The sequence below is a fragment of the Neolamprologus multifasciatus genome, chromosome 5 (genome assembly GCF_963576455.1).
Source record: "Neolamprologus multifasciatus chromosome 5, fNeoMul1.2, whole genome shotgun sequence".
Lineage (NCBI taxonomy): Eukaryota > Metazoa > Chordata > Actinopteri > Cichliformes > Cichlidae > Neolamprologus > Neolamprologus multifasciatus.
Genome location: NC_140443.1, coordinates 11,950,446 through 11,978,257, shown reverse-complemented (window position 1 = coordinate 11,978,257; position 27,812 = coordinate 11,950,446). Strand labels below are relative to the sequence as shown.

At 39.1% G+C, this 27,812-nt stretch overlaps 1 protein-coding gene across 4 annotated transcripts in view; it reads left to right on the top strand.

Moving 5' to 3' along the window:
* Positions 1-918: 918 nt before the first annotated feature.
* The window catches only part of ripor3 (RIPOR family member 3), a 59,653-nt gene continuing 32,759 nt past the window's right edge, over positions 919-27,812 (top strand). The window contains exons 1-3 of one of the 4 annotated variants that reach the window (XM_085159876.1): positions 2,465-3,461; positions 16,966-17,058; positions 21,792-22,675. The gene's annotated coding sequence lies outside the window, so the exon portion shown is untranslated. Of the gene's footprint in view, positions 991-2,464; positions 3,462-16,965; positions 17,059-21,791; positions 22,764-27,812 lie in introns of those variants that run through there. The other 3 variants (XM_085159875.1, XM_085159874.1, XM_085159878.1) reach the window with 3 other exon arrangements.

Here is a 27,812-nt window from a genome sequence, read left to right as displayed (position 1 = left end):
TTTTTTCACACCAAGCTGCTTGCCTATTGTAGATTCACTCTTCCCAGTCTGGTGCAGGTCTACCATTCTTTTCCTGGTGTCCTTCGAAAGCTCTTTGGTCTTGGCCATGGCGGAGTTTGGAGTCTGACTGGTTGAGGCTGTGGACAGGTGTCTTTTATACAGATGATGAGGTCAAACAGGTGCCATTCATACAGGTAACGAGTGGGGGACAGAAAAGCTTCTTACAGAAGACGTTACAGGTCTGTGAGAGCCAGGGATTTTCCTTGTTTGAGGTGACCAAATACTTATTTTCCACCCTGATTTACGAATAAATTCTTTACAAATCCTACCATGTGAATTCATGGATTTTTTTTTCACATTCTGTCTCTCACAGTTGAAGTGTACCTCTGGTGCAAATTACTGACCTCTGTCATCATTTTAAGTCGGGGAACTTGCACAATTGGTGGCTGACTAAATACTTTTTTGCCCCACTGTATTATCTTTGAATAGCTTGAAAAAGTGATCTAAATATAAATGCCATTGACAAATGTTATTATTATTTAATTTCATTTGTTTTCATGGTATTCGTCCTACTAACCTTAATGTACTGTTATCTTAGTTTCACATTAAAACAGCACACTAATTAAATGATGGTCCAACAGTGTATACTATCCAAAACTGTCCTTGAATAAACTGCAGTGGGTCCTAACAAAGATGAAAGTAGCAGCATGCAGACACACACACACAGACACACAGACACACACAAATGCATAGTCAGCTGTTACAGAGAGTGTGTGATGAGGGAGTGGAGAAGCCGAGGCCTCCAGATACTCAGGATGGCGGCTCTTCTCCCTTATCGCTGCCTACCATGCGGTAGTGTGTGTGTGTGTGTGTGTGTGTGTTTGTGTGTGTGTGTGTGTATGTGTGTGTGTGTGTGTGAGCCAGCTGAAGTAAATATCAGACTATATTTCTGAGCAAGCAGCCAGCTGATCACAAGTGTAGCTGTTCACGGTATGTGCATTATATATATATATGTGTGTGTGTGTGTGTGTGTGTGTGTGTGTGTGTGTGTGTGTGTGTCTGTACATGCATCTTATTGAGCTATGACAGAAACATTTTTGTATTTTAAACCTTAGTGGGTGTGTTTTTGGGTGGGTGCATTAATATCTGCCATATGTATATCAAATACTGGTAACTGACCCCCAAGCCCAAACCCATAAAGCATATGAAATATGGAGTCGGACATATTCATCTGTATTTTTTAATAATTTGAACACTTGAATCCTTTATGTTTTCCGATACTGAAGATCAAAATGTATTTGACTATCAGAATTTCTCTGTTGTTTGTTAAAAATAGACTTAGAAATAATTAATTTATCATAATGTGCATCATTAATGCTTCATTGTAATTCAGATGGACAGATTATCTTCAACACCAGTGGTGTAATCAACAACAGCAACACTGTGTACTGAAGCAGCTTCCATAAAAATGCCAAAAAGGCAAACTAAGACTAAACACTCGGTGGTGTCAGTGCTCCTACGTCAGGGCTTCAGCCACCAGGCTGATTTGGAGAATTTCACACAACAGCTTTTAGTTTAATTGCAACTTCAAGGGCTTTGGTCAGAGTGAGATGTCTTCTGAGGTTTTCACACAGCAACAAGACAAAACTTTAAACAACCCAACATTTTTCAATTTGTGTTTACAGACTGCACATTTCTGTCTGATGGCTCTGTCAGCCTCTAATGTGGGCGTGCTAATAACACAAATAACAACAACAAAAACAACATAAGAATGTGAGACTAAAATGAGCTGCAAGGCAAGCAGTTTACCTGCACTGGGTTCAGCTTTACATTTCATCTCCTTCTTTTTGTGTTCATTTTTAATGTTTTCTGGTGCCATCAAAGGGGAATTATCTGCACTTTGGTCAAACTGTGATCGCCTGAAATCTGAAGAATATCTAAGTGAGACAGAGATTTATTTTTAATTAGAGTAATTTAAATTCAAGTGGGTCAAACCAGTAAAAGTGTGTAATAACCAACCGTATGCCGTATGCAACTTGTAGACAGGTTGCTGTTTCCTTCCTTTAAAGGTTTTGAGTTGTTTTTTTGTTTGCTTTGTTGCATAAGTAAGATGTGAAAGTGAAAAAGAATCAACACAAAAAAGATTTATATATTTATATACAAGTATGTGATTTAAAGCAAACCCCTCCCAGGTTATAAGTTGTTAGGGGTTTGTTGTCTTTTCTCGCCTTCACTCAGTCTGGAGGTTCGCTCTCTCCACTCTACATTTACATCCAAGCGTATAGATGTGACGACTCTGCTTGCAGTGTTCAATGTTTATTTTTCTGAATGCATGGCCATCAGTCAGCACTGATGTATGTGGTCTGTGCTGGAGCCAAGTTCCTTAGTTTAAAGCCAAACATGATACTTGCCAAGCGCAGCTGGGGGAAGGGGAAGAAAAAGAGGGAATGGGGAAGAAGGAGGAGGAGGGGATCTTCTAAAACATTTTCATTTGCAACTCAGAAAAGGCAAAGAAAGTAAAAGCAAAGGGAAGTAACAGGGAAGTTAAAAGAAGAGCTTAAGATTAGAAGACAGTTAGAAAGGGAGAGCACATATCACCCAAAGGAGAGCTGAAGGAAAACGAGAGATTTTGAGGTCATAAAATAATCAAAGTAGGGAGAGTTTACGAGAGAAAGTATTACAGAGTCAAATGGAAGGAAGCAAGGAAAATGACAGATCAGAGATGGCAGAAAGAAGAGATGAAGCATCTAAACAATGACTGGAAAAGAAGAGAGGAGAAAACGGGAAGCTGGGAAAAGTGGAAACAGTTGATTGAAGGAGGAGGTATGAAAAGAAAGATACCGAATGACAAGTGCTGAAAGTTCTGAAGAGGGGAGGCAAGCTGAATGCCAGAGACAAGCTCAGAGAGGGAGAAAGAACCAAAGTGGTTCAAGAAAAGAAATTTGTTTAACAAAAATCAAGGATGGGAGAGTAGGGGGTGATGAAGAGCAGGAGGAAACTTTAGCTGCATTAACTGAATCTGACAAAGGGAAAAAGGGCAGATTTTAAGTGTGGGAAGCCCTGAAAGAGGAGGAGAGAAAGACAGAAGAGGGAGTGGAGAGGGAACCGAGGGGGAGAAGAGAGGAGGAGAGGCAGAGCTGGAAAACAGTGTGTGACAGAAGAAGAGAGAGCAGATATGAGAAGGAGTGAGGAGACCTGAGAAAAGAACCTAATTCAGCATTGCGTTTCCAGCCAGCCTCTCACACTGCTGTGAAACCCTCTTGAGCTGCGCTGCTCAAGAGGCGCTATCAGTTATCAGCTATCAGTCCCGAGCAGGCAGCCGCCAAACCCACACACACACACACACAGACTCACATGCACACACATGCACACACAAATGGATATGACTCGTCCGCTGAGGCGGTTTGGTGTGGTGGACTTGGAGTGACAGTTGGGAATAACTGGTTTCTTCGTCCTGTCAGGTAGGTTTAATATGACTTTCAAGATTATATTATATCGTGTGGACTTATATTAGTGATAGCTTGTGTTTCTGAGCATTAACGAAGCATTAATGTGAAAGCTGAATGCCTTATTCTTGCAAAATTAGTCCAGGAAAAGTTTCTCTTTTTTTGCCTTTTCTCGTTGTTCTACCAGCCGACCTGAAATATTCATTAGAGTTAACATATTTCCATATCTGATATTTGATATCCCAACAAAAAACATTTGGAATCTGGTCTTTTAAGGGAAATCAGAAACTATTTGTATCAATATTTGTATGAAGATGCAAAATCTTTTTTGTTTTTTTTGTTTTTTTTTGCCACAGTAAGGAAGATTATCTGCTTGTGTAGCTCCATGTTGCCTGATTAGAGTTTTTCTAAGCTAAAACTTGGTAGTTTGAGTGTTTTCCATGATATTTAGAACCAAAGAAAGATTTGTTTTTCATGCTGTTTGTTTTAAGCGTTTCCAAGTGTGGAAAAATACAGTGTAAATTGGGCAGGTGATCATGACTGTGCCTGGTTCCACCCGGCTTGGAGGATAAAAGGTCTCCTTAGAACATACACAGAACAGGGCAGGGATGCAGGTTTTCCAGGTTTAGCAGCCCAGAGTGGCCGGATATTGTTGGTCTCAGTTACAGTATCTTCTGAACTCTGAGTCAGTCTGTGACATCTGCATTAATCCAACGATTTTACAGACTTCTTTCCTCCAGTCTTTGCAGAATTGTTGCTGTGCATTGTTAGATTCTATGTTTCTTTACCGAAAATAAAAAAAACCTTCTACACTTTTATTTTAACTGTCAAGGTCAGTGAGGTATTTCTGAAATGTTGATCACCAGATGCACTTTACTGTATACTGACACGGTGTCATCTCAATTGCTGTAGTTTTGAAGCCACAGGCATCCTTTGGCACTGGTGCCCTGACACACCTGCCGTGAGAATATCCAACCCAGTATCACAGCAAAACATGTAACAGACACTTTGCCATGATATTGAGTTGGGGTTGGGCAACCATATCAGATGGAGAGAGCAGACAGTCCTGCTTAAAGGAATAGTGTAAAAGTCACAAGACTGTCACCCACTGTCATGCCATCTTTGTATTTCGCACTTCCTCTTTTGTTGTTTACCTGAATTGAGGCCCAAAACTACTTGGTTAGTATTAGGAAATGATTTGGTTTTGTGGTTTACACCCCTTCATAACTTTTGCTTCCTAACCTAAACACTGAAAATGATGCTTAAAGACACCCAGTGGGATCCTAAAAAGTAAATATGTGGCAAACTGGGAGACCAGTCTCACCAATTGCAACCAGCGGGTCACGGCACCAACATCAAAGGGAACCTTATCACTCCCACTTATCAGTTTTATTATGCAAATCGATTGTATTATATATCCTCACACTTAACCCACTTTCCCAACTCCTCAATAATATAGATAAAGATCAGCCACTACCAGGGGGTAGTACCTGATCCTCCTTCCCAGGTCATCACTAGCTATTTTATTATCTATTTTTACACACGCTCAAGTAGTGATGCATTAAACTGAGTAGTTAGTATTTAACTTCACTGTTACTCACCCTCCTAAAGCAAAGAGAAGCACATACACGGTGTTTGCAGCCTCCTTCTTTGTTTCTTGATCTTTCTTCAGCCTAGTACTGTAACTGAGTGTTTGCGTGGTCAAATATAGCTACTTACTACTCCTTCTAATACAATATCCTGTTTGCTGTGACAATGTATAAGTAATCTGGCAGTAATTCAGTATCCGCTTCATTCTTGAGCATATTTTCAGACAAAGCCTGGCATCTGTTCAAGGTATCAGTGACACAGTTTGTGACCTTACATCTTGCATCAATGATTTTCTTTTTTCAGTTTCAGTTTTAAATTAAAACATCTCCAAATGTCCCCCCCCCCCTGCTCTTTTGTATTCTGTCCCGCCCTGTATCCTCATATTTCTCCTCCTCTCCACCTTTTCTGTTCCTTCAAATACATAAAGGGTATTTGCTCTCATAGACTTTCAGTTTCTCATGAACCCCCTCAGCGAGTGTAGCTCAAACTGACAAGCTGCCAGAGAAAATATCAACACAACAAGCCGGGTCAGAATCTGCTGCTCGCGTACCCTCACTCCACCCCTTCCTCCCTCTCCCTCCCCTCTGTTCTTCTCCTCATTTTATTTTCCTGCACAGTATTTATGTCTCTTTCTTTTCTCTCTCACCATCTATTTCCTGGCTCCTTTGATTTTCAGGGGATTTTCTTAGTCCAAGTCTTCCCTGGTTTTGTTAAGTTCATGTGGTGTGTTGTGTGTGGCTTTGGCTACACGGATCATTAGATAGACGCAGTAGGAGGTCAGTGGTTCCATTGTGGTTGAATTAAATGCTAACACTTGTCACTGAGGAAAATGTGCCTGAGGGGGATTAAGAGACACTTAACAATAAAGAAGGTGGTTGGGCTGTCTGTGTCGGTCACTCTTCCACATTTGCTGGTTCCACACTAATTGGCTCAGACTTCAGAACAATGGCAACATTAGTGGTGGGGACGCAGACTAGCATTTTTCTTTATGATTTAATGAAGCATGCAGCTATTTGGTGTCGTTGTCGTCACTGTTTTGTTATCAGTCAGATTTACATTGATTGCTGTGTTTGAGGAGACTTTATCTAGCTGGTTTTGAAAGGATGGGTGGCAGAGGGGAGACTGAACGGTGGATTAAGCAGCTGACAGCTGATGAAGTCATTTTCAGCCTGCAAGTCAATTGTGTAGCTGTGCTGTGTTTGTCTCACGCTTTACCAAACGATTGCAGCGATGTATGGTTTAGTTTTGCTTGCTGAAAATAGAATAGAATAGAATCGAATGCCTTTATTGTCACTATACAGTTGTACAATGAGATACAGAGCATCTCCTACTCAGTGTAAACATGCTGGGGGGCAGGGGGGGGGGAGGTATGACATGACAACACTAAAACAACAGAAATTACATAATCTGCAGACATTTTTTTTTTATTTAAAGAAACAATGTACATAAAAAATATCTAACCTGAGATAAACAAGTGTAAACTCACAGAGCGAAGAGGATCAGTTTTATATATACATGATTGCAGTCACTTATTTTCTAACTACTCCAGCCCACAGGAGTCTAGGAAAGAAATTAACTGTGTTTGTGTGATTGGATCAGATATAAATATAAAAACATACTGGGTTTAATTCTTCCATGCACGTGAGGGGTGAAGGTTGGGATATGTTTTCTGTGCCATTTTTTTTGTGATGCATGGGAAAAAGAAGAAGCTACTTAAATTCGGAGTGAGATGCTGATCACGCTCTTTAGTATTTCAAAATTTGACACTGGACTTTTGAGGAACATTTGAAGTTTGTGCGCCATATGCATGTATGCGTTGGTGTTTACATGTACAAATCTGAGGTAAATGCTGCATGCGTGTGACATGTGTGCAGACGTACAGCTAAAACTGTCTGATCACTCCACTTTTGCTTTCCCTCTGAAAACATTAGTAACACTAACATCATGACATCACCCACCAGATGCTTTTACGGGACCCACGTGAGCACAGACTCACTGAAAGCTTATCTTGACCCCTGGTTTCAGGTGCAGTGTCGAGGATTGTTCAGGCTGCTTTGCACTTTGAGACTTGTGGAAAATTGGAAAAAAAAAGAATCATCCTATTATTACGCTTGTTTACGGTCAAATGTAATAACTCATTATGGTTATTTTTCATTTGGTTTTCACTGTGTAACAATTGATTGTTTGTATCTTCCTTTAAATGCCTTTTTTTTTTTGCAATGCTCCTTTCAAAACACTGCAAATTGTCACGTTTATGAACAAGTAGATTGGGTGAAATTTGTGACCTCCAGGTTAGGTCCATGATCCCTCTGGAGAAAATGATGAACTGAAAGAAAAATCCACAGCTTGAAGAAATCTATTCCTCCTGCCCCACATGAAAATGTTTTGTTCAGAACACGATCTTTTTATGTGCCAAATGAAAGCCCCACAAAGCTGTTTATTTGCTAGCAAATAAATTAAATGTCAATTGAGGGAAGTAATCCAGAAGAGCAGATGGAAGCACTACACTGAGCCTGATTAATTACACCACAGTGACATGTTAGATTCTTTCTAGAAACATTTCTGGATGCGATGGACTAGCTTTGGCTAGCAGATCTATGCAAAGCTTCTGTTTTATCTTGTGAAAATTTGTTGGGGTTGATTTGAGATTTGTCATCTGTGAGTAAAAAGGAAAGTGAAAAATAGAGAAAAATGAATGCAATATTTATCCAGCAGGCATGTGTGCATTTAAAGTGTCTAATGTCAGAAGATGTCATTAACCTACAGTTAATCTGTTGCTCCCTTCAGTATTGTAAAAAGAGTTTCAGCTCATTTATTAGCTCTGCGGCTACACTTTATTGCTTTGGGTCCCTCCTGCTGTTCTCAAAATGTTGTTACCAGTTATAAAACCCAGTATGTTTTTTATGTAAAACCCAATGTACATGCCACACTCAGTGCCAAACTATGCACCAAATCAAGTGAAATCTTGAGACACACTGAGGTCATTTCATGTCAACTGACCAAATGCTTACAGCCTGACCAGCTCTGATTTCCAGGGTGATGACACACATCTTATTTTAGTTTTCTAATGTTATTAGTTTGCTCACAAAAATATTTTTGTAATGAAGTTAGGGGCATTTCTGAGCCATCTTTTCTGAGCAGCATGTTCTTCCACTGGGCTGTCCCACTGTAAAAAAAATTCAAAGCCGATATGAGGATGAAGAATCCTGTGCTCAGGAGAAAGTAGAGTTAAGTGAAAAGAAGAGGGGTTTGACCATTCCTCTAACTTCATCACCAAAATATTTTTATGTCCAAACAGGTAACAGCAGTAAGCTAAAATTTGGTAGTTTTCCTTGACAAGTGCATCATCACCTTGGAAAGTTTTTCAGGGAAGTGAGAGATGGTCAAGCTTTTTCTTAAATTTGGTCAGTTGACATGGAATGAGCCACTAGAGAACAACACTATTCTTCTCATGAGAGTTAGAAAACATTTAGTGGTCAGAGATGTGCTAAATTAGAAGCTTGCTGCTCAGCTTTGCATTAACACTGGAAATGAGGAAGTCTGTATAAATACAATGTAACCAACACAGCATCACACGTTGGTCATTAACTGTTTTCAGCAGATGTCATCAGCAAATGCAGGATCTGAATGGGACACTCAGGCACACTATAAATTCACTTTCATATCCCCCTGAAGCATACTCTGCATTATTTTGATGTTCAACTCTAATCTATGAAATAAATGTGATAATGTTTTTAATTAGACTTAAAGCAGGTGATTGGGAACATAAGTTCATCAGGAAATGTTTACTGAGGCCACAGAGCGAGAGTGCTGAAGAGTGGTTCTCAGGTCCTGCTCACAATAAGAAAAAAGAAGGCTTAAAGGACTGTACTGGCTTCACTTTTGAGATCTGGAAGATATATCTCTTTTTTTATATACAGTCTGTGGAAAGAGAAGAAATAGTAATAGAAATAGCCACAGTGACTATCATCAGTGACTGACACATAATGACCTGATAAAATCAAAGCCCTGAATGAGTGGTATCTAACTCTAAAATTACAAAACAAAACCTCTGGGATCCCCACAAATGATTGGCAAGCTCGTGCTGTACATGTTATCATGCTGTAAGCTTCAGTTTATAATTATAAATGTTTTGAGAAAGAACAATAACAGATAGGCTTAAATCAAATTACCATTTAGAACAGTGTTTGTTCTTATCTCAAAACATCTGTATTTGCGGTTAGGACCTTCACAAAATCTTTTTCAGGACTAAAATGTGCTTTGAATTAATGGGGGAAATAATTCAAGAGTAGGAGTGATTTCTTTTGCAATGGTGGATATCAGATTATTGGAAGGGAATATTTCCATTGTTCCATGACTGCTCATATGTCTTTATTTTAGTGGGAGTGAAGACAAACACAGACTTTTTTTTCTCAATACATAAAGGGACTTTTGTATGAAGTCTCCTTGGAAACTTGTGTAAAAAAACTACCCACTCAGTCACTTAGTGGTTTCAGCTCAGCTAAACTGGTCTCTTAACTGGTTTTGGTCAGGTGTACTGTGCATGTATAAACAGATCTGTAGCTCTTACTGTCAGTACGCCATCATGAGTTACATAACTCATGTTAACTACAGCGAAATACCCCGACGATGACTGGAATGTGTCGAGTTTTGACCTGGCGGCTGTGGTCGAACAGGTTTTTCAGTAACAAGTACTCTGCATGTGTTCATTGTCAGAAAAACAATTATTTTTCATTGTCATGGCAACGTAGTTCCAGTATGGCTTTTTTGTCTTCAGATAAAACTGTTTGTTTAAACCCAGCTGGTAAATCTTGCCCGTGAGAACAATGTGTAGAAAATCATTTTGATGTGTCGTATATTTAGGCGTCCTGAACAGTCAGGCTCACACACACACTTGGCCCACTGTGGATTTTTTAACTGTTAACCAGCTCTGCCATATTTCCTGTCACAAGTCACTGCGCAGCGCTGACTAATAAACCAAGAATGCTTCAAATCTTTAAAAATAAGCCCTCTATTTATGTCCCCAAGGCTAATAGTGTTTTTATTGATAGTCAGGCATCTATTGCTACACTCAGGGAGAACTTTTATTTACTACACTTCTTAATTTATTAGTAATTATGAAGTTTCTGATTAAAACTCGTAAAATGTGAGGAATCTCATTTCAATTAATCGGTAATTTGGAAGCAAGAGTGCTGTTGGGGCTATAAAAAGGGAAGTTATTTCATACAGGATGTCTTATTCACCCATTCATTAATGTAATCACTTTTTTTTTTTTACATCTATGTGCTTTCTAACATTCACACTCCAGTTCAAGCACTTTTTTAGCATCATTACTGTACGTGCATTACTCAGATACAGTTTTGAGATACACAACAGTGTTAGTAATTGCTGATTCAATGGCACTAAGGTTCACTAAGGTTCTAGTAGGTTACATTAAAACATATGATGAGGTTGTAGAAAATAACATAATGTTGAAGATTTAAGAACTCGTATCAGTATTTGTGACCCCTTACAAACAACATTAATGTCAAGTTGGGACACTTTTGTTGCATTTGTTTGTGAGTTTTAAGCAGTTGCTCCAATGAAAAAGTTATAATTTAAACTTTTATGGTTTAATTTTAAACTACAGTCAAACACCATTATACTATGGTATTATTATATTAATACTAGTACTAGTCCACACAGAAAGAGCCAACATATTTGTGTCTCCATTTTCCTTTAATCATCAAAAACTGTCACATTTATCTGAAGAACTTTTGGAGAGACCTGATCTTTGCTTTGGGAACCACTTAGCTGAATGTCATTGCTCTAAGCTGAGCATCATTCATACTTTTAGGTATGAATAGTGAGTCTTTTGTTTTTCTTTAAAGTTTTATAGAGCTTATTTCTCCTGCACACAGAAAGACATTAATATGCTTTTTTCACTCATAAACTCTGGACAACCTGCTGGAATCAGTTCTGGATATTTTCGTTAGAGATGCAGCAGGAAAAGCGGGGAACCTGTGGTTTAGGTGAGGGAGCTACCTGGACCAGTTAATATCTAATCTGCATTCTCACATGTCGCGTGATGTCTAGAAAGATTCGGGGTTGCAGTTCATGTGTAAAAACAACTTAGCGTACATGGACCTGACAGCTTGCTCGGTGAATTACAGTCCTCTGGGGTCCAGTCTAGCAAGATGGTGCTCATCAGTCTGATTCCACGACCTCTTAAAAATTGCAACTGTAGAATAAGCTGTGAAGCAATAACTAACTCTGACGTTCGACGCCACAGCAACTTTTATTATTTTACCAGAGTTCAGAGCTACAAAATTACCTCAGTGCTCAGACAAGATAGACATTATACATAAAGAAAATGTGTTTTTTCAGGTGTGATTTTTAACACTTTCTTGAGTGTTTTACTTCTCTTTAACTGTCCTCAGTTTTAAAGTTTTAAAATGTGAATAACAATAATAATAAAAAAAGCCCAATAAGACGCGTTTTATGACTTTTTTAGGTTGGAAATTATTGCAGGAAATCTATGTAATTAGTCAGTAACCCTTCTTTTCACTCATTTTTATGTTCCCACATTTACAGAAAGCTTTTAGAGCTGAGCATATACGTCGGTAACAGCTGTATAATGGCCACAGTGCTGAACAAAGCACACATTGTCCCTTACATTATAGTCACAGTACAGCACAGCAGTTTGGGTGCTAATGCTGCCATAAACCTGTCTTGCACACTCATGCACAATTTCAAAGAAACAAGCAGAGCTGTGAGTGGATGTCAGCTTTTATTCTTACAACAAAATAAAAAAAATCTATAAACTTCATGTTGCAGCTGAAAACATCCTAATTAAATTGTTCTAGTGCTTTCAAGAATGCTGTCAGGATGTTAGTAAGCTACAAAAAAATGAAGTAAGAGACCAACAAATTGGTCTGCATGCATTTGTATTGTTTCTTCAACACCAGAGCTTTACAAACATTTAAACCAGGATTTGATGCCTGTACAAATACTGTAATGATGTTATGTCTTTAACTACACAGACATGATGCTTTCACGCTTGCCTCAGACTTGGTTGGTTGTTTTTAAAGGCTTTACAATAATCTTCAAGCCCCACGAGTCTATTATAACAAAACACACTGCAACTGCCCACCTCCTTCAGCACAGACAACCACTCAGGTCAAAATGATGATATTCTCCTTGACAGGTCAGCAGTTTTAAAAGCATTCCAAATACACTGTGGCTATGAAGATAAATGTAAAGGTCAGTCTCATGCTAAGTAGAGTGTGTGTTCTGTGTTTTCACAGCACTACGCCTAACACTGACAATATGATCATAATATCTTTGTGATCTTTTGTGTCCATATGGAGGGGTATGTTTTATTTTAATCATTTCTAAGCATATGGCATGGAGGCTTTTCTGTTTGCTGTTGATAGATGATAACGTGTGCCTCTGTGTTAGGCAGATGGACAAAACTTGCACAGCGATGCATGGTGTGCTCAGCAAATTTATCCAGACGACTCAGTAAACCTGCTTCTCGAAGCTGCTTGGGCATACAGCGTCTGCAGAATTCATATTAAATCTAAGTGAAGCTAGAAGTTAAAAAATGTCATGCTTTTTTTTCCATTATGGAGGTTACAGAATCACATGGCAGCACTAACAACCACAGCACATAGTAAGCTTTTTTCACCTTTTCTTAAAAAACAGCATGTGAACTACCTCTGCAAATAACACCTATACTTTTTATTTCATGCATCTCTGTTCTCTGTGATTGAGTGCCAGTCAATTAGGCACGTGTGCTCACTATAGCAGCCTTTCAGAAACCTGGTCATGACTGCACATAGATAAGAAAGCATCTGTGTTTTTACCTGCTGAGGAGAAAAGAGTCAAAGTGAAAACATCTCTTTGCTCTTGCTTGACTCGGAGATACAAATTACAGCTGATCTGAGGTTAAATGAATAACAAGTGTTGTGTTTTAGGGTGGATTGGGAGCCTCGATGCCCCCCGCAAGTCCCGTTTGTCTGAGTGAAATGCTTACAGCCTCAGGAGGCAGAACAGGAATTTCCATTTCATGCTTGGCTGAAGTTCCAGATTGGCCAAGCTTACACCACAGGGCCCTTTCAATGGCTTACATTATGACAAGTAAAATCAATCATTTGAAAGGAAAAACTCTACTAAACACCTTCCTATATATATCAGATCTGAATATAAAATCTGAAATTCCTGATTTCTTTAGACATTTACCTCCATGTGTAATAGAGGAACTGGAAGTGACAGTGACATGATAACGCAAACATAAGCTCAGATTAATGCGTAGGGTTAGTTTCTCTTATTTACAGTAGCTAGCATATGGCTAGTGTTGAAGGTGTTTCTGTAGGATTATTAGAAGAGGCTAATGCTAGGGAAATATTCTCATGGTTAGACGAACCTGTGCAAAGCCTCCATTTGGATTCATTAAGAAATTGTGATCACCATTTAATTCATAGGAGTCAATAAAATAAAATAACGGGTGGCCGTACCTGAACCTTCAAACCTGAAAATGAACTGATGAGTGGAGAGGACACCAACAGAGAATGTCATTGTATTAAATAACAGCCAATTAGTCATTACACAAGTTTTGAGCATTTAAAAAGAAGAGGTCAAGTCTCCACCTGCTGTGTGTGTGTGTGTGTGTGTGTGTGTGTGTTTGTGTGTGTGTGTGTGTGTGTGTGTGTGAGTTGTGTTTTCTAGCAGAAGTTGCACCCTGCTGGACTGAACTCGCTGGCCTCACTCCCTGCAGGGTCATTGGGTATCAAATACGACACAACAAGTTCCCACTGTGATCCTTATTCTTATTTTCATTTGTGTGTGTGTGTGTGTGTGTGTGTGTGTGTGTGTGTTTTCAGTACTGCATGAATAAGGCTAATAATGATTTGTATTTGCACTTTAATTGGTCAAATAAATTGGAAAGTACAGTCTTAATGCAGCCATTTGTCATTTTAATTAACATGTTAAGTGAAATAAATCTTTGTTAATGTGGCAGAAACCAAACTTGTTTAACTTTTAAGGCTGATCTCTAGAAGCCTATTGCTAACTTTAAGTCAGTGGTTTAAAGTTATTGAATCTTAAACCACAGTAACATCTGTGAGACCCTTTGGTGCCGTAATCTCATGCAAAGTGCTTCCTTCCCCATCTTCTGCTAAAATCATCAGACTGTGTGGATTTTTAAGCTGCAAATTCAAACAAAGCTTCTGCAAGAACTGTTAAAACAGCTTTAATTTTGTGATGCTGTTGAAACCAAGCAGATAGAGGAGGGCACATTTAAAATTACTAAAAGGACACAGCTACTGCTTCTGTCTTATGTTTTTGGCAATCTGAATTCACCAAATGCAAGTCTGAAAAGGCAGCAGGAAAACACGGAAAGATCCCGTTTACACTTGGTTACTTATTTATCAAATCAACACAGATTTAAGAGATGGTTTCTTTCTACTGACCACATTTGAGAGCATTGCTCAAATCCAGGAGTAGAACAGACGTGGATTTCCATAAAGCCTAGAAAAACAAACATGAATACACTCTTTAGTATTACCAATGGAGAGATATATATAAAAGAAAAAGTGTAAGTGAAGAACTATGAGGGAATAAAGACTATCTTTATGAGATTGGCTGGTAGGAAGGAGTTTGATTGGAGTAATTAAGGACACATGTAGGCAATTCCTGCCCAGGTGACAGAGAAAAGTTGAAAACTCTGGAGACTAAATGGGTGAACTCCAAAACACTGACATGCTTTCAGTTTGTGTTGATGAGGGATGGTTTCTGTTCAGTTTAACACAAAATGCCATGTGCCACATACACCTGCCCTGAACAGAGGCCTCGAACAACTCAATAAAATAATCTGTGCATTTGCAGAATCAGTTTGCATTGAATTAAAAACTCGAGTTCAGGAAATTCTGTTTAGTTTTACTTATAAAGCCATCAGCTCAAGGTGCTTTATTCTGTAGGCTACAATAAAAATACCCTAAAATAAAAATATTTTTTTAAAAATACCTACATTGTCTTTTTCTGCTCTTGGTTCTGTATGATGTCAGAGAGAGCAAGTCTCACTAAGATTGTTCAAGTTTCACAATTTCATTCCAAAGCTACAGTCATAGAGTACAAGAATACAAAATAAGGAAACAGAAATGAGCTCCTTTCATTAAATAATTGCATGATGGCACAAACATAAGTTTGAATGCAGGTGCTGGGTTCATATGTGCTTTTTACATGTACAGATTTGAATTACAGATTTTGTCTTAACTCAGCACTGAAAAGCAGGACTGGTCTTGTCATTAAAACAGTGTGATATATCACAGCTTTAAATTCTAACAAGCTTCCACCAGTAGTTGAGGTAAATCTCAGTCTCCTGCCACAGGACCCTCCGGTATCATATAATACATCTGCTGTGAGCATCTTTCCTTCCATGTTTTGTTGAATCTATTAGTGTCTTAAATCAACAAACCAGTGTCTGCAGCATATGGAAAGCTAAAACCTACAGAGGCAGTAGACTCAACACAGAATCAAATTTATCTCTAAAGATAAAATACAACAGCTGATAAGAATTTCATTTGTTCTGAAGTAGCTGTTATACAGAGGCAGAAACACGCACAAAGGATTAACATACAGTATGCAAACATAAATTTATACTTGAACTGGAGAAGAAAAAATAATCCACATTATGTTTGTACTGGAAAAAGAGATAGAAAAACGTGTGATTTTGCATAAAAATTGAAACTCTACATTTGTGCGGTGTGTTGTTCAGCATGCTTGGAGCTCAGTTTAGGTGGTGTAGACAGCCAGTTTAATCAAAGAGGAATACTGTGGGGAGTTTGTATGATTACAAACCCAGAGCTTTTACACATCTTGTCCTCCTCTTCCTCTCATATCCATTTCTTTCTTTTTGTGTCCCTCTCATCAAAGATGAAAAAATGTGAAAAGAACGACAGAGAGACACAAACTAGGAAATAAGAATGCAGAAAAATGGAAATAGTTACATTTCACTCTTAGTTTAGTCCATAAAGACTAAATATGGATTCCCTCTTGCTTTCCACTCACCTAAAACAAACTTACTGTGAGTCTTTGTGCATTAAACCAAGACAAATGGAAAAACATGTAGAAAAACACAAAACTACATCTGAGAGAGCATTAAAGACCTGAAGTCAACCTCCCCTATATTTCTAAAAAGAAATTTAATGATTTGCAAATCATACAGCAAAGTTCAGATTAAAGTTTCATTCAAGATTTACAGTTTATTATAGCACTTGGCATATCATCTTAAGGAAAAAGCTCTAGCCTTGTGCTGAATTTGACACCAAAGATATCGTGGGGTCAAAGGAACCCACTGCCCTGGTTTAAGTTATATTTATACAGTAGATTCTAGTTTATTCACATAAATGGTAAGTTTTACACACACACAAAAACAAGTCATTGAGTTCCACAGGGTTCTGGTCTAGGACCAATACTTTTTATCTTATGCATGCTACCTTTGGCAATCTTATTATAATATACTGCATACAGTTTAATTGTAGACCATACAAAGCTTTAGTTACATATATGACAGCAAACGAAACAAATTAATATGTTCAGCACAAGGAGATTATGTATAACATTGCAACAACTGACCAGGCCAAGTGAAGTGCTCTGAGAGTTCTATGTTGGAGATAAAGAAATATAAACTTAAACGACATCTGTTGAGTTGATTTCAGTGTTTGTGTTGAAAGAACTGAAGTGGTTCATTTTATTTTTCAAACAGATTCTGCCTTTTCTGAGGTTTAGGTCAGCTTAAAAATTTACACAGCTACTGTGATCAGAAATAGGCATTTGTGGATTGTTGATCCTGCATGAAAACAGCAGTGCTTTTAAAGCATAACAGTTTCATTTTCATTCTACACTTTACGGCAGACTACAACCTTTTTTCATTTTCTTATTGTTTCAGTGTTGTATGAAGATGCAGTGACAGCAGCTGGAACTGAGCCCTGACAGCTTTACAGCTTGGACGTCTCCAAAACAGACAAAACAGGACAACAAAGTAAGAACAGAAAGTGGCAAACTGGCTCATGTTTTGTCAGTTCACGATAAATCCTTCTTCTCTCTGGATCCTGCTGCTCCCATGAATAACTGGAAGTTAGCCTGATAAACATAAACAGCTTGGATTTAAGTGTAATCCACATCTGGATGCCAAAGTTATCATCGCCATTGCTCACATAGTTCCACACCAAGCTGTTTATTGATGAACATAATCAGATAAGGTTTATGTTCATCAACTGGCCGGTGCACACTGATGTAAACAGTCACTGTGTGTGTGCACATCTGTACAAGTGTGTTGGGCCAGACAGATGTTTTTCATCTTTTGAAGATCAAGTCAAATGTGCACGCAAGCATGCCTTTGTCTTTGGCAGGGTTGTGTATGTGTGTGCTGGAAAGTACAGATGTTTGTATCTTTGAGGATGTAGAGAAACCAGGCAAGTGTGTGTGCGTGTGTGTGTGTGTGTGTGCGTGTGTGTGTGTGTGTGTGTGTGTGTGTGTGTGTGTGTGTGTGCGCGTGAGCGCGTGAGTGCGTGCGTGCGTGCGTGCGTGCGTGTGTGCTCGTGTACATGGACGTGAGTCCAGATGTTTGTATCTCCACAGGAAAATAGAGATGTACGCTGTGTGCGAAAGAGTTTATGTCAATAGATTTAAGAGATTAAATTACTTCAGAGTCTTTTAATCTTTGCCTTATCTCGGTCTAAACACACAGGAACCCTGGATATCACCACATAACACAACACACAGCAGGGAGAGAGGGCTGGGGTTGAGCGACAGGCAGCAAGAGAGGACTTAGGGAGGTCCACAGAATGAGGTGGAGGACAAGTCAGCAGACAAAAGGAAAATGAGAAATATTCCTAAAAGTTACCAGTGTCAATATTTTATATTATTTCCTGATATAGAAGTTGCGTGTCTTCATCTGTCTTCTTGGTAGTGTAGTTTTGTTTTTTAAAGACAGAAGACTACAATCAGATTTCTGTTCTTACTGCACTCCTGCAGCAAATAAATATAACTGTATTTTTACTTGTCACAGTGAAAATGTAAACAAAAGAGAAACTCAAGCAGACACTGTAACTGCATCATAGAGATAGGATACCAAACTATCCAACAAAGGTACAAAAAAAGAGATAACATCCATCTTCAGAAAGACAAAAGAAGAAACATTAAATTCACTAGCTGGGCCCACGTCCTCATTTTAGGTTTGACAGTGTTTATAGTATTACCTACTAGGTGAATGCTTGGATATGAATTAAGCTGCGGTTTGGGGAAGGCCTCGAGGGGGACTGGCGACAGCTCCCGGGCCTGGCAGATCCCCCTGTACTAAATAGGAGTGAAGAAGTTAAAGAACTGAGAACAAGGAGGGAGGGTGGGGCACGTAAACGAGAATGAACACTTTGCAGAACTGGGAAACCTATATAGATGACAACCGGAAGGAGCGTGTTTGGAGGCGTGGTCTTGCTCCTTAAATTCCGATACATAATCTCCAAAACAAAGCATGGGAGAGAGGCTTCACTGCCAGATAGAGCCTTCTTTTCCATTTCCATTAAAGTGGGGCAGAACAAGTCATCTGAGCACCTGAAAACAAAAGGGAGTGAATAAGGAAACAAGTGGAGAGGAGAGAAAAAGAGTAAGGCAAAGCTTAAAACTCTATGCATCCATCCATCCTCTTCCATTTATCCAGTTCAGGGTCACTGGAAGATTGGAGCATATCCCAGATCACCGGTCTGTCACAGGGTTAATGCATGTTGAGAGACACTCATATCATGCCTGTGGCCGATTTCGAATCTAAAGGACCGTTATGTGATATTTTGTTTGATCAAACATGTTACTGTGGTGACCTGTCCAGAGTGTACCCGACCTCTCCCCCTGCAGGAGGCGGGATAGGCTCCGGCCTCTTCCAGTGGAAGAAAATAGATGGATGGATGTTACTGTGTCAGGCGTGGCAGTAATGCAGCAATTAGTTGCCTCCTCTCAATAGGACAGTTCTGGGTTTAAGTGTAGTGGCGAGATGATACATCTGTGTGGTGTTTTTATGTTCTCCTGGAGTCTGTGGGTTTCCTCCCGCAATCCAAAGACATGCTTGTTAGATTGGCAGACTGTGCCCAGGGTGTTGCCTCAAATGAAATATATAATGTATTTAGGCTGGATTTAGTTGTCTCCTACTGATTAATCATTTCCATATGAAAACATCTGAAATACAACAGATCACTGGGTTTCAAAATAATTTTTTGCCCATGTTTTACTGCACTGTGGAAACAAACATTGTCTTCAAACCTTTATTTCATAAGCAACATATTTTTGAACTATCTTCCTGAAAGGTTGTTTTTTAATAATTAGCTGGTATTTTTATGTCAATATGTAATAAATTCAATGTTTTAAAAAGTTTAATGTACTTTGGCTCTAATTAAAAGAATTACGAACTTTCTAGTTGAATTTCAGTTTTTAATGGGGACAAAAAAAGAGACTTTGTGAAATGGGATGTGTGAAAAATACTCAACAACCAATTTTTTTTTATTGTAAATTGTGTTTCACGTTCTTAGGTATAAGTTGTAGTTTACAGTTAAATCCAAAACATTCAATCAAGAGTAATGCTTGTAGATAAATTAGCAGGAAAATGCAGGGTAAAAAAGGCAAAATGTTGTCAAGACTTTCTACTAGTATTTCCCATCTGAGTATTTTACCCCCACTGACCCCCTCGTTAACATGTGTCACCATCTCTCTTTCCTAACATGCCCATCCCTCCTCTGCTCTGCAGACTCTCTAACTCTAAACAGTTTGACACTTTGACAGAGCAGACTGTTAGCTGACGTCCAGCTCCGTGCTAATTCACTCACTTTTAAAAACAATGGTTCAAATGACCTGAAAACAGAAACCTCAGCATGTGGTATGGACACGAGGGACTGATTCTGCTAAATGATTAGAACATTAGTCACCGGGGATCGTAGCACTGCGATGCTTTTAGATGTTTATGTTATTCAGACTCTTCAGCAGGGAAATGGCTACACACCAAAACAGAAAAGTGTGACATATTTACCCTGACATAATTCTCTCTTCCTTTGTTCTCCACCCTCTGATTATAATGGGAGAATTTATGATGTCTCAAGCCAAAAATTCCCCATGTGGATGAGCCGGCCAGAAAACAACTAGATAAGTCAACTCTGCAAGCAGGAATTACTCAAGACTCGATGATTAAGTTCACAATTAGGTGGTTTCTAATGGGAATGGGAATCATTGCCTGTAAAATGTATGCTGTAGATGGAGGGGAACTCGGCACCCATGGAGCATTAAGTTTTCTAATGTGTGAATATTTGCAAAACTAAACCTGATCAGGTAGTTTTTATACCTACAGCAAACCAGAGCACTCCGCCGGTTTATCTGATCAGTTATCTGAAGTGGAGACACACCCATCTGTGTGTAGAAACCAGTAAAAGATATGATCATTTTTTTCTGTGAGGACAGTTTATTGTGATAGTTTAGTGCTTCCTCTTTCTCCTGAAACCATAGGACCATGCTTGGCATCAGTGTGTACCCATAATGTTTTGTGAAGAGCACAGAAAGATAAACAGTGGGGGATATTGTGTTTATACTGTGCTAGTTTGCTTTGCCCATTGGTGGCTGGGTTCTTTTTTCTTTACAGAAAAAAAAAATTTTTTTCCCCAAGTGGATGTGGGACAAATGCTTCATTTTGTTTTTATTCTCTAACGTCTTTATTCTCTAACATCCAGTTCACCACTCCATCACAGGGAAAACACAAGGAGTCAGACAATCATTCATGCTCTCATCCCCAGTATCAGACCACACTGTTTTGGGTTTTGCCACAGCACGGTGTAGATGTTCGAGGAGCTGCAGCAGTCCGCAGCAGCACAGCACTCATTACATTACTGAAGCTTACAGGAGACAGAGTAGGTTAAACACCCAGCAGCTACGCTTGCTATTTTAGGAATGTCATGAGCTAACAGTGTGTACGCATGTGCACCTCCATCCAGAACAACATAGTTCTTCACCCTGTGGGACATGAGTCATCTCTGACCTCTGACCCCTTCAAAAAGAGCCGGCCAATTACATTTCAGCTGGAAATGAGCCAGAAGTGTCAACCAGTGTCAGTGATGATCTAAAACCAGACATAAACAGCTTAAGTATTAGCAAATGTTTCAATTTAAATAGAAGATAATTAAATGTTTCAAATCCCTTCACACTATCTTTTTTATCATCTTGCTGAAGAATCTCTTTCATCTGCTGATTTATTGCAACTAACTACACTAACACAACATTCACAGATTCATAGGTTTGCTCTCGAGAAGATAAATGATTCTTTGTGGTTCTTGTTTACTTGGAAATTGGGTGAAAATCCCTGAGGAGCATTCAAAGTAATTTAAAGCTCTCCTCTAATTATCACAGATTATATCTGAGCCAGAGACTGTTGGGAGTTAGCAGAGGGCGGGGAAAATTATGGAAATATATATTTCTATATAAGAAAGACAATTAGAAATAAAAATAAATAAATAAAGCTAAACAAAATAAAGACGGCAGAATGGAAGAGGGAAACTAGAAAACATGTTTTCTCTAATGACTAATGCACAAGAGACAAGGACTGAACAGGAGAAAACAGAAACTCGCACACTCAGAGGAATTACTGACAGAGACTTCCAGGCACAGACCCAGGATTCAAAGGAGTTAGGAGGCCCACGGGCCAGAGTCTTTAACAAGATAAAAGTGACTGTTAATATTTCTTCTTAGAAAATTAATGAAAGGGCAGCAGTGAGATAGAAACTAACCAGAAAGAGGTCTCTAAACAAAAGGCTTAAAGTTTTGCAAAGGTAAGATTCAATTCGGCGAAAGACTAATGTGAATGACTGCAATGTTTGCAGTGATGTGCATTTGTGGCTTCTTGTAGGTTATAGTAGGTATGCACCTCAGCTGTGTTCAAAAGTCATTCTGGAAAACACTGAGAACTTATTTTGTTGTGTTTGAATAAGGAATTGTCAAAAACTATAAGTTTGTTTGTTTATTTACCTTTTCTAAATAAAATTTGGCTAATGTGGCTAAAAGACAGTTTGCCATGGAATCGCTCCCCTTGTCCTCATCACTCGACCAAAGTAAACTCGAAAGGCCCTCGGTTACTCTAAATTAAAAAGTTTGTTGAGATTCTGACACAGTGAGTCAGCATCTCAACAAAATTCAGCACCACAGTCAGAAATCTCTAAATGCCAGAGGGTGCATTTTAATAACAGATATTGCATCGTCTCAGTGTTGGGATGGAAGCATGTCCATGTCATGTGTTGCAAAATCTATGGAGCTACAGAAGAGGTTCTGCCAGAGAACCTCCTCTAATACCGCATGCACACCGACATCCTGCAACTGTAAGTGATGGTTGCAAAAAATTAGCAAATGCGATTCAAATTCCCTTTTTAGGCCTGCTGAGAAAGAATGTGTTCATAGGATGAGACATGCCTATGGTCCCATAACTCTTCAGGATTTCCTATACAAACGTGTCTCATCGATGGCTCTTGCTTTTTTCGGTGTGATCGACAAAAGTAACAGAAGACTACAAAGCCAAACCCGAGTGAATGTGGAAGTGGAAATGAGCTCAATTACGCTGACCAGAATGAGAGTGATTACCAGTGAGCACCAACCACATTTAAAACACGCTGTCAAACAACCACACCCTGCAGGGGAGGAAGAGAAAGAAGGAAATTAAATCCTTCTGAGGTTTGCATGCAGTTTGGAACTCTGTGTGTGTGTGTGTGTGTGTGTGTGTGTGTGTGTGTGTGTGTGTGTGTGTGTGTGTGTGTGTGTTTGGCATGGTCACAGAGCTGTTAGCTTGCAGCAGACCCTCACGAGTGGCCTGCACATCATGTGTGGTAGAAAACACGCACATATACACACAAGCAGACACATTTCAGACACTTATGTGTTCACATCCACACACACTTAAAAACATACAAAACATACGAAGGCCCCAACCTCCCACCTTCACACCGCATGGGACCCAGTAAATCACTTGCAGGTCACAGCAAACCTTTTAAGACCAGATGGCACCCCAGCCTGGTCAGATATGCTCAGATACCACACACACACACACACACACACACACACACACACACACACACACACACACACACACACACACACACACACACACACACACACACACACACACTTCTCCCCCTTTGTTCCCCTTCAAATTGTCTTATCTCTTGAGGAATGTGTCTTCCTCATTTCTCATTCAAATCACATTCCAGACATAATTTATTCTTTGTTCTTTTCTTCAGTAAAAACAAAAACAAAACCCAAACCTTTAATTACAGCATTTTCTTTCTTATTTGATTAATATAATTTTCCACTGTTCTTAGTTTCATTTGCTCAAGTTGTTCCAATAATTTATTTTTCAATCACAGTGAAACGTGTAGATTTTGATTCCCAACAACAGCTCCAGCAGCTGCAGTCAGTGGCCTGCACCGCCTCCAGCTAACAAGCAGCTAATTAATCATTGGAGAAATCACTGGTGTGAGGCCTGGCTGAATGGAAACAGAAAGGATTTAAAACTGATCATAAAATAAATAAACAAAATATGAGTGCAAATAATGTAATTTCATGAATAAAAACTACAGATGAGAAATAAATTGGGCTTGTTTGTGTTTTTTACAAAAGAATAACGTGGGCGAGGCTGATTAGCTAACTTGATAACAACTTGGGTTTCACGCATTCATGGACATTGTGTTTATATTCTGTAGGAGCAAAAGTGATTAGAAAATCATACGCTGGGAAAAAAATCTATAGTTTACCCAAGAGATAAGAAAGAAACAGCGAGGTTGTTGTCGCACGCAGCTCCTCGTGACGCAGGTCAGTCACTTTGTATTTCAGGTTTGATGCAGCTCATTTACCACAGCTACATGAACACAGCTATCCAAACACAATAAAGTATAATTAACATTTGAGTTTAAGTTTCAAGCAGATTGGATCACAGTAGCAAACTGATAATAATAAACCAACTAGAATATCCATTTAATCTCTACTGCTTATCCAATTCAGGGATGCGGGGGGCTGCAGCCGATCTCTATCTGTCTTAGGGCAAGAGGCAGGGTACACACTGGACAGGTCACCAGTCTATCATGGGGCGAACACATAGAGATGACCATTCACACGTAGAATCATCAGTTAACCTAACACTAACTGCATATCTTTGAACACTCCACAGAGAACTCAGGATCTTCTTTCTGTGAGGCAACAGTGCTAACCGGTACCGTGCTGCCGTTACCTAACTGGCTATAATATTATTATTTTTAATGTTTTAATTAAACCTCTGCTTCAACATTAAAACTTTTTGTTTTGGAACAGCAGTCGTGAACGTACAAGTAACAAAGGTGGTCAAGAACACAAATGAATGCCTCATTATTTTTAATTTGTAAATTAGTTTTTACATATTTTAAGCTGGAGAGCAAAATGTTCAGTTTCGTTTAATCGGCATCAGTTTTTTGTTTGATTTATTTTATGTGCTAATTACAGATGTGTTGTGGTTAACACAGTTGGTTGAAGTGAAAGGTTGTTGGTTTGACTCCAGCTGGAGACACAAATCCATGTGAAGCTACCTGCTATAGCGATCTTTTGTTGCAGGAAAGTATTTTACAAGAAAATACAAATTTTTATGGGTGAATGTGTCTTATGTGTCCACATGGGAGCAACAACTGTAGAGAAATGATTCAGCAAGAGGTTCTGCTAGAAAGTAGTTACTATATATAACGCCCAGCCTGTGTCTACGTCCTTAATGGAGTTGAACATTTGCCCTGTCGGGTGGCCGCATTTTGCCTGTCAGAGAACTGCATGTCTTTCTTGTTCCTCTTGCTGTTAAAGTAGGGAGTAGAGGTGAAAAACAAGGACCTAACAGGTTGGCCCATGCTCATAATTACTACTGACTAAAAAGCACAGCAAGGTGCACATGCAGCCTTATAAATCAGCCAGGAAGAATGCGCATTCATATTTCTGTCTCAGCTTTGGTCATGAATCTGCACAGTTTTATGTGTCACATTTTGTTTCCACAGACTGCATCTGAACTTTTTCCAAAAACTTTAAAAGTCTTCTCGTGGATGTCCAATAAAAATGCAGTTTTATTGTCATGTGGAATGTAGAATTACTGTCTAACATCGCTCTCAGTATGCAAGATTTCTGTTTGTCAAACGGGCCACTTTCAGGCATCTAAGGGTAAATCTCAGGCTCGAAATAAGTTTTAAAATTAAGAATAACATGTGCAGTCAGTGCATATGAAGTAGGCCAGACGGTCAGATGTAGCTTCTCACTCTTCTTCTACTCTGGCTCTACTTAGGCTCTTTCTCACTGTAAACACTTAGAGTCTATGTATCGCTTAAACTGGCAGTTACAACATCCAGCAGCCTCAGCTGTTCATGTCAGTGCAACCCGGATCCCTTTAAGCAGCACATTTACAGAAGTTCAGGGTGTGTCAGGATTTTAAACATTGTTAAAGGGGATCTGGGACATTTCTTGTCTGTGTGATTTTTATATTCTCCACAGATGTTCAGCATTTAACTGGTTTTGTTGGGATGTATCATATTATATACGCTGTTTAGAATTATAACTCTTCTTTGGCCTGTAGTTTTCTTTTTCCAACAATGATCTAATATTCCGTTTTTGTTTCTTGTTTAAGTTTCATTATGCTTCACTGTGCATTATCTTTTACTATCACAACCCTGCGTCCTCCCCTCTGTAAGTCTGTCTTTTTCTGCCGCACATGTGGTTGATGTTTGGTGGTTCGAAGGAGATCAAATTTAAAGTTTAGAAAAAGTAAAAAATGCAATTTAATCAGACTAATCTGAAGGTTTTTAAAGATGATTTTTGTGCTCTTTTCTAATGTTGCGTGCTCAGCCAGCTGCTGTAACAGAGCAGACAGGTGGAGACAGGTGTAGTATGTGACTACTGAAACAAACTTTATGCTTATGCTCGGTGTGTCACATTCTTTGCCTCTAACAGCTGGTTAATGTGGCATTCATGTTATGTGACGGCTGTGCGCACGCAGGGGTGGTGACATGAAGGACCCAAAGTGCAGACTCCGGAGACAGACAGTAACTCAAAACAGCTTTAATGTTAAACTCAAAAAAGTAACAAAACTGAGTATCCAAAAAATAAACTTACACGGACAGACTGACAGAACACACAGCTAGATAAACGGTAGATCGCGACAAAGACAAACTGAAACCCAGGGCTTAAATACATAGAGGGGGCAATCAGGGAATGGACAACAGGAGGGAAACACAGCTGGGGCAAATCAGAACTGACGAGACAAGGAAGCGTAAACTGAACACACTGAGATAAGACAGAGACCTTCAAAGTAAAACAGGAAACACAACACAGACTGGACAAAAGACACAGACTCACATGCAGGCACTACAACAGAGGGAACAGAGATGTGGGACCAGGGCAGACACAGACACTGACTGGACACGGGGATATAGCAGACAGGGGAGACAGCAACTAAGGATTACACAGAGACAAACCATAAGACATGACTCTAACGAAAACCCAAAGACTAGAAATTATAAATAATATAATAAACTCAAAAACCTATCTTCATAGCATATCTTCCTACTTCATGTAGTACATCTTTTCCAACTCATCTATTTGTTTCAGCAGTTATTGCATATTTGTTAACAACTTAAACAGTCTTTAAAGGCTTTGTAGGCATTGTGTGTTGCTTTTCTTTGCTCCTTTGCTTTCCTGTTGGTCAGTTTATTCACAGATATGAACTGTATGTGCCTACTAGATAAGTGTTCGTGTTTATTTACTTTCTTTCACTCTGCTGCTCTTCTGTTAAGCTCTGTGCCACACTCACTTCTGAAAACTTGAACCAACGAGTGATCTGTTTGCTTCTGCAATGAAATGACCCACCTGACTGTTTCTCAAACAACAGCGAAGTGGAGTGTTTCCACCTCACAAATGAAGGGGGAAATTATGTTTTAGATCAAATCATTGCTTTCATGTTGTTTTTGCTTCAGTTTTAACCCCAGACTGTTTGCCTCCGTTCGTCGTCGCTCCATTTGTGTAACTTGGTGTCTCACTGCTCTTCATTCTCCACTCCTCATCCCCTGTGTCACCTCCTTATGTTTTTTTTTTACTGCATGTTGTTCTCTGAGTTATGGTTTCGGGTTTTGTTTGTTACTAGTTTTCCCAGTTTAGGTTTATGTTTAGCTCTGTCCTCGCCTTTGTTATTTTCACCTTCTACAATAAAGCTCCCTCGCATCACAGCAAGTGCCTGCATTTTGGGTCCTTTCACACAACATGACATGAAGTTCATTTGTAAAACAAATTAATACTTCTGTTTAAAGCCGACCTTTTATACTTTTCTTTATTTTCTGTCATACCTATCTCGTCATAGTGTTGAATAATCAAATCAAACATGCCGAAAGTTTTAAATAATGAAGCATTCAAATCTGCTTTAGTAGAGTCCAAGGACAAAACGAGAGCTATAATAAGCATAATTGGCCTACTTCAAGCCGCTGCATGTTGTTGAGCTGTCTAACCTTGAGGATTACCTTAAGGACAGATTTAGATTTAAGAGGTTAGAAACATGTACTGAAAAATATTATCCTTGTAAAACAAAAGACACTTCAACTTCCTCTACAGGGAAAAACCAAGTGTGTGTATATGTGTGTGTGCCTGTATGTGTGTGTGTGTCTTGGCTAACTTTGGTTCATAATGAGCAGACCTGGATTTCCTATCCCCATCTCTTAAGTTTGGTTGCTCGGTGAC